This window comes from Peromyscus maniculatus, chromosome 17 (assembly GCF_049852395.1).
Source record: "Peromyscus maniculatus bairdii isolate BWxNUB_F1_BW_parent chromosome 17, HU_Pman_BW_mat_3.1, whole genome shotgun sequence".
In the NCBI taxonomy this organism is placed as follows: Eukaryota; Metazoa; Chordata; class Mammalia; order Rodentia; family Cricetidae; genus Peromyscus; species Peromyscus maniculatus.
Window position 1 is genome coordinate 14,853,701 of NC_134868.1, and position 8,677 is coordinate 14,862,377.

General features: G+C 37.9%; 1 pseudogene; it reads right to left on the bottom strand.

Annotated features, from left to right (window-relative positions):
* Window positions 1-6,333: 6,333 nt before the first annotated feature.
* LOC121823563 (mitochondrial pyruvate carrier 1-like) lies at window positions 6,334-6,978 on the bottom strand (annotated as a pseudogene).
* Between the last annotated feature and the right edge of the window lie 1,699 nt (window positions 6,979-8,677).

Below are 8,677 nucleotides of genomic sequence, written 5' to 3' on the forward strand. Positions count from 1 at the left end.
CTGATAATACTCTTCCCAAGAGCCACAGTCTAATAAAACAAACAAATAAAAGTACCCAGCAAATAAAATAAATAAAAACAAATAAAAGAAACCCCCCCCTCAATTTGTTGTCAGGGTTACTTTAGGGATTCCCCAAGCAATCCAGGCTATTGTTCTTCTTGCTTGCCTCAGAATTCAACCCCAAGGCCCTATGGCTGTGGATACCACACAGTTTGGAGATAGGACTTAGAGGATTTTAGTTAGATCTGACCTGAAAGCCTCCTTCCTAAAGTCTAACTTTTATAGTCCCAGAAGGTTTTTCACAAGTTATCAAGGGAGGGAAACAGCCAGTAGTCCTACCCATCTGTGACTCCTATTAAGCCACAATAACAACCAGCATGGTAACATATCCCTTAGCACAAAAGTGACACATGTGTTTTGGTGGTAACCGAGAGCTGTCTAATTGGACTTCAGGAACACTCAAGAGGAGGGACAAATGCCTGGTACTAGAAACTTAGCTCCCTACCAGGAGCTCATGATATCACAGATCGTGGAAGAGAAACTACGACTGCTACTTTACTAGACCAGCATAATTTCTAATTGCACTATAATTAGTTAGTGTTCCTTACCACAGGTAAGTGTAGCTCCCAAGCCTAACCAAAGAAGTTTCTCTCTGCAATAGAGGATCCCACAGAAAACCACAACTACTCAAAAGTGCAAAAGAACAACTGATTGTAGGGATCCCAGCTCCAATGATACATCTACAAAACAACTTAGGCTCAGGTAATATCACAGAAGAGGGACTGAGAGATTGTAATTGCCAGAGAACCAGAAACTCTGCTGTGAGATTGCATCTCTTAGAAATGACAAGGGAGCTTCATTCATGATGCTTCAATATGGCTACCTATAAAAGATCAGAACAAGGGCTGGAGAGATGGCTCAGAGGTTAAGAGCACTGGCTGCTCTTCCAGAGGTCCTGAGTTCAATTCCCAGCAACCACATGGTGGCTCACAACCATCTGTAATGAGATCTGGTGCCCTCTTCTAGCCTGCAAGTCTACATGTAGACAGAACACTGTATACATAATAAATAAAAACTATAAAAAAAAAGATCAGAACAAAGATAACACCAATAGATCTGAGAACATAGGAAAGAAATATCATGGGACCTCACCCATATACAAAGAACTACAGGTAACTAAGGAATGTTGTCAGCAGGGGAAATATCCATCCCCAGGAATGAGCTTCCTAAATGGCTACCCAATAGCAACTGCTCAGCCCATACACTAAATGAATTCAGCAAACTCAGAAGGTTTTATTTATATATTTATGAATATACATACAGAGCAGTAACCAAAATAAGAATCTGGAATTTGAGAGGGAATGAGATGGGGGTGGCATTCAAGGAATTAGAAAAGGAAAGGTAATGGGGGAAATATACTTGTAATAATGCTGATATGCATTCAAGGTATTATACTTGAGATGAAAATAATTGAAGGTATTATACTTGAGATGAAAATAATTAATAGCAAAGTATTAATACACAAATTTTCTTAAATAAATTATCACTGGGTACAATGAAAATAATATAAACACATTATGCTATTTATTAAGTGGAAGTTTTATTCTTTATTACTTTTATATTAATAACTGTATAAATCATATATTGTTGATGTGACAAAGTACCACAAATATAATGGCTTAATTACCATAAATTGATTCTCCAACTCTTCAGTACTTTAAAATCCAGATCTGATTATCTGGGCTAATTCATGGTCTGCACTGAATCTCTTCCTTTACATAGGTGCTAGAGAAGCATTCCTGTACTCCAGTCACTAGTGACACTCATGCTGGCCCATGTCCTGTTCCTCCATCTCAAATTCTCCCTTTTCAGAGTCAGCAATGCTGACTCACCTTTCCCCCACATGCTTCCAGCTCTCTATTTCTTGATCCTTTTCTGCCCGGCTTTTGCTCTTTAACCTGTTCTAGTTGGCTTTCAACAGTCAACTTCACAAAGCCTCGAGTTAGTGGGAAGGAAAGTCTCACTGGAGGAACTACCTAGTTCAGGTCAACATGTGTCTGTGTGGGTTGCCTGGATTGCTAGTTGACACAGAAGGGCTGAGCCCTCTATGGGCTGTACCATAGAGGTACTTATTCTTTATTAGTTTTATATTAATAACCGTATAAATCATATATTGTTGATGTAGCAAAGTACCACAAATATAATGGTTTAAATTACCATAAATTGATTCTCCAACTCTTCAATATACTTGTAATATATACTTGTAATATATACTTGTAATATATACCAACAATATACTTGTAATAATGCTGATATGCATTCAAGGTATTATACTTGAAATGAAAATAACTAATAGCAAAGTATTAATACACAAATTTCTTGATCAGATGGTCTTGGGCTCCATACAAAAGCTAAACATGACTCAGAGAAGAAGAAGGCAAACAACATTCCTCTAAGGTTTCTACTTCAGGTTCCTGCCCTGACTTACTTCTAAACTCAAATTAAACACTTCATCCTCTAAATTTCTTGTGATCAGGCTTTTTTTTGTCATGGCAACAGAGTTGAAACAGAGTAGGACTTTTAATATTGCATAGTACCTATCAAGATAAGGAAGGCATGTCTTTGCACAAGTACAACTAACTTGCAAATAATTGTCTTTTAACTCAATGCCATATTTGTCTTTAATATCACATAGTCACAGGTTTCTGAGATTAGCACATGTACATATTCAGAGGATCATACTTCTGCCTATTACTCTTCCTTTAAATTTAAGGATTTCTGATCTTAGATTATTTTGTTCAGGTAAAATAACAGCCATCCGTATTTCTTTCTGCTGTTAGTTTTATTTTTTTCTCCTTCTGTGTAGTCAATCACAGATATTCAAGTAACAAAATATTCTTTGGTAGGACAAAGAAGAATGTGTATAGAGTTTTTGAATAGATTGCAAATGAATCTCAATGATATCACAATAGACTTCATTTTCAAATTCATTTTATCAGTAGCTATGACATTAAAGAAATAGATATTTTGTAGTATATTTGCTTTGATTGAGAAGAAATACATAAGGTACATGTCAAGTTTGTATAGTGTCTTTATTAGGCAAGTATGAATTCAGATTTAGGCCCTGGTCTGAAACTGACAAGAATGTACTTTGGATAATGGAAGCATTATATTGATAGGGTAATTTATTTCAAATTATCATTAAACTGGTCTAAGCTAATTTCATGACTTAATAAGCTGTTGTAATCAAGAATAGAGCAATTATAGATACAGTGCTATCATAATTTGAGCATATACAGGCAATGAGCCCTCTAATTCTGGAGAACTAGGGTTTTAAGAGCCTTTGGGCATTCTCTGAGAATATGCTTATAAACCACCAAAAGTGCAGACAGAGAAGCCTTACAAAATATGGAAAACACTCTTTTTTTTTTTTTTTTTGCCCTATCTGGCACATCCATCTCCGGAAAGTCTCTAGTCTCCAGAGATTTGAGATAATCCTATCTCAGTTTTCACCTCTAGGACTACAGCAAATCAGAGTTTTTACAATGGTCTAGATTCAGTAAAAAGTAGATGAAATCTTGAGCTGTCTTTCATCTTACATTTAGGTGGATGCTTTTGTGCTCCTCATCTCAGGGATTCATCATGCACACCTCTGTATTCTTAGCTATTTATAGTAGAATACTTTTAAACTTCTGATTACAATTTCTTACTATGCTGTGCCCTGGAACACCACGAATTAACTATCCTCAAGTTCCACTTGTATTTGCAGAAAGACATCCACCCACATAGAACACTCCTGTGGTGTGTTATCTACTAAATAAACAAGGCTCTCATTAACACATCTTTTCACAGCATGACACTAAGACAAGAGTAATGTCACAGAACATAGATATCTTGACATAAAGAGGTGCTTGTAGGACAACATTCTGTACTGTATAACTTTCCCACAAGAGGATGACTCAAAGCTTGCTCTAGGAGTGTCCTCATACCTTAGCACTCTAATGATAATTTAACAATTCCTCTAGATTTATCAGCAAGCATACCAACAAATCAACAAAAGACTGATTTTCAAAGAAATGGCTGAATACCAAAATAAAATTTATAAAAAGCATTTCAAAAGGATTTTGTAAAAGAAAACAGGGTGTACAGATGTGTAAATTGTTCAAGTAAAGAAAAAAAAAATGACCCAAAAATGTATCTAGCCAAGCAGCCTTTTTTACTTTAAAGGTACCCAAAACAAAACAAAACAAAGCAAAGCAAACCCCAAAACATTAAGAACCATTGGAATCTATGAGGGTGACTCTTAGCTAAGGCTCCCAGTAATAGGAGATATGGAGACTGAACTGGCCATCTCCTGTAACCAGGCAAGACTTCCACTGGAGGGATTGGGACATCAACCCAGCCACAAACCCTTTGATCTACAAGTTGCCCTGCCTACCAGATATACTGCAGTAAGTGTGGCACAGAAATTACAAGAGTGGCCAACTAATGACTGGTCCATCTTGAGATCCAAACCACGAGAGAGAGCCTACCCTTAACACTGCCAGGAGGTCCAGGACCCAGATACTGGACAGACCAAAGATCTAGGATAGAACCAACTATGACTGGCAAATCAATCAATCAATCAATCAATCAAGTCAATGAAATGATTCCTAATTATATTCTGATATACTCATAGATTATTGCTTAGCCCAATTATCATCAGAGAGGCTTCAACCAGCTACTGATAGAAACAGATCCAGAGATGCAGAGTCAAACATTAGGTGGATCACTGAGAATCCTGTGGAAGAGGGGAGGAAGGATTATGGAAGCCAGAGGGATCAAGGAAACCAAAAGAAAACCCAGAGAATCAACTAACTTGGGCTCATAGGGACTCACAGAGTCTGAACCAACAATTAGAGAGCTTGGAACTGACCTAGGCCCTTTGTATATACATTACAGTTGTGGACCTTGGTCTTTTTGTGGGACTCCTAACTGTGGGAGCAGGAGCTATCTCTGACTCTGTTGCCTGCTTTTGAGACCCTTTTCTCCTACTGGGTTTCCTCATCCAAGTTTAGTAGGAGGAGAGGGGTCTAGTCTTACTGCAATGTGATATGCATAACTGGCCAATATACATGGGAAGCCTGCCATTTTCTGAGGAGAAATGAGGGCTTGGGGTGGAGGGGGTATCAGGAAGAGGGACTGGAAGGAGAGGAGGGAGAAAAGGGAAAATGACCCAGCTAGAAAAATCAGTCAATCAATCAATCAATTAATTTATTCAGGATATTAAAGGGAGAAAAAAACTGCAGAAACATTCTGCCTTTGAGTACTTCCACACAACACACACATAAAGTTGTTAAAGGAAAATCTCATATAAGAACCCTACACTGTTTCAAAAGAGAAGTGCACATCTTAGAAGATCAGATACTCCTGACCCATTAAAATCATTTCATATATAATAAAAAATTAATTCATTTTTACATTTATAAGTTTGAGAAATACTCTATCATAGATGATAAAACTTATCTTGAAAGTCCACATGTATTCCTGTTAGATATATTCAATATGACTAAACACATACATTCTTAATCTAATTACGTGTGTTTTCAAGTGTTTCTATCTGTTAAATATATCGGTCTTAATGAGCAGCAACCTTTTTCCTTTAACAATTATTTAAATCTCTTATTGCCATTAGCTACAGATCTGAATCTACAACAAGACTTTTCACCACGAGAAATCATGTATAGACATGTGGACAACTGAGGGATATGTCATCGTCATCAAATCAATCAAAATCAGGAATTTTGAATACTTAAGAGATTGTAGTGCCAAATTGTGTTCCCTTTGATTTTTATTGCACAAATCCCAGTATTTACTATACACACTACTAAAAATTACTGGGGACAAAAGTATGATTTAAAATTATTAAATTATTTTCATAGTTTAAGTTACTCGATGAAGACAAATTTTAGCATGGATAGGAAGCAGAAAGTTGGTCTAGAGCAGGGGTTCCCAACCTGTGGGTCCTGACCCCTTTGGGGTTGCATATCAGATATTTACATTACAATTCATAACAGTAGCAAAACTACAGTTATGGAGTAGCAATGGAAAATTTTTATGTTATTTTATGTTTTCTGTGGATCACCACAACACGCGAAGCACTTAAAGAGTTGCATCACTAGGAAGGTTGAAAACCACAGGTTTAGGGTCTCACAGCTATTTTATAAGGTTAGTATGGTTATTAAACATAGCATTCTATATTTTCCCCTCAGCAGCAAGACCATTTACACTGATGTCTGTAGCTTGGCAGCAGGGTTTGGGTGCTGTCCCTCTCAAGACAAATTTCTCACACTGCTATGCAGTTGCCTGCTTGCTCATCTCATAACTTGCTGTGGATATCACTCTATATAAATAAAGCACTGATTGGCCAGTGACCAGGCAGGTGGGATAAAGAGAGAGGAGAATTGAGGAGGGAGGAAAGAAAGAGAGACCGCCTGGAGCCGCCGCCAGGACAAGGAAGATGTAAAGTACCGGTAAGCCACGAGCCATGTAGCAAAATAAAGATTAATAGAAATGGGCTAAACATAAGAGTAAGGGCTAGACAATGATAGGCCTGAGCTAATGGCCAAGCAGTTTAAATAATGTAAGAGTCTGTGTGTTTATTTTATAAGTGGGCTCGGGGACTGGTGGGACTTGGCTGCGGGAGTTGGAGAGAAATTCTCTAGCAACAATAACTGAGAAGCCATTCGCCCTGAATGAGCTGGGCTACTTCATTCGTTACATGACAGGCAAACAGAAGCCACTTTTGAGGTTATACCTTATAGGCAAATCTCATGAATGTTAAAAAATAGCAACAGAGGGCCGAAGTCATCCACCCACTGACAGTCTCAGGAGACTCCAGTAGGCAACTGCGCACCAGAAGTGCTTACTCATGACATAGTCATGGAAGTTCTTGCTTCAGACCCATCGTGTGGCTTTGCAAGCCACCCCTCCAGCCATGGCTGTGTTGCCTGCAGTGGAGCAGGTCATCAGGAGGATGACCCTAGGGGCAACTTGTCTGCAGCATGCAGCAGCTTTCTTAGTGGGGAAGCACAGAGGCCTCTTCTGCAAGAGCAGGATGCTCACTGTCACAGTGACAGCTCAATTTTCTATTAGGCAGAGAATTCATCATGATAGGTGTGAAGGAGAAAGGAATTAAAAATAAATGAATGGCTCTCAGCAATAAGGACGTAAATTCTTAATGTTGGTTATTCCCTAGTAATAAAGCACTTCAAAATTATATTGAACAATCTAATTAAAGTATCAATAATATTTCCCTTACATTTTATATGCTTATGAGTGGATACTCTTACCAGATTTTATCATCAACAATAAGATGTTGATACAGGCGTCCCTCAGGACTCATGGCAGATGGCTTCTATGACTTTTCAAACATAACACAATTATCAGATAATTGACAGTTATTTGACATGATGCAGTGCTGCATATAACCTATGAGTATTGTCCCATATGCTTTAAATGATATCAAGATTTTACTTATGATGCCTAGCACAATATAAGTGTTAATAAATGGTTACTGTATTTTATTGTGCAGGAAATGAAACCTATGTCTAGAATAGATTTCTTTTCAAACATTTTTTATCTGGAGTTTGAAACTACAGATGTAGAGTGTGCAGGTATATATGGATGGTAAATTTCTAGCAGAACATACTAGCTCATTTGTAAAGCAACAACCATCAGACAGAAAGAAAAAGAATTAAAAGATTTAAGTTATTTTCAATTAAATATGTAATTCTGCCACATTTTCATTTATTTTACTAATCAATGATAAAAAGTTTCCATATACAGAGAAGAAAGAAAATATATTTCTCACAGCAATTACCACAGTATCATTGCTTCTTGAGCTTCAATACCAACTAGGCAGTACAAAAATTGACATTCAGTATGCTCCCTCCAAGCCCTCTCAATAGAAGCTGTCATACAAGCAAAGAACTGCGAGTTTAGGGCATAACAATTATTTTAAATTTATTTATTTATTTATTTATTTATTTATTTATTTATTTATTTATTTATTTATTTATTTTTGGTTTTTAGAGACAGGGTTTCTCTGTGTAGCTTTGCGCCTTTCCTGGGACTCACTTGGTTTCCCAGGCTGGCCTCGAACTCACAGAGATCCACCTGGCTCTGCCTCCCGAGTGTTGGGATTAAAGGCGTGTGCCACCACCGCCCAGCTTAAACTTATTTTTAATATTATAATATAATTAAAAACTTTCCCTACTGTGGGATGGTCTCTATGTCAAACTGCTCTGATTGGTCAATAAATAAAATACTGATTGGCCAGTGGCCAGACAGGAAGTAGGTGGGGCAAGGAGAGAGGAGAATTCTGGGAAGCAGAAGGCTGAGGCAGGGAGACACTGCCAGCCGCCGCCATGAGCAGCAGCATGTGAAGATGCCGGTAAGCCACCAGCCACGTGGCAAGGTATAGACTTATGGAAATGGATTAATTTAAGATATAAGAACAGTTAGTAAGAAGCCTGCCACGGCCATACAGTTTGTATGCAATATAAGTCTCTGTGTTTACTTGGTTGGGTCTGAGCAGCTGTGGGGCTGGCGGGTGACAAAGATTTGTCCTGACTGTGTTCAAGGCAGGAAAACTCTAGCTACATTTCCCCCTTCTTTTTACTCCTCCCTCAAACCC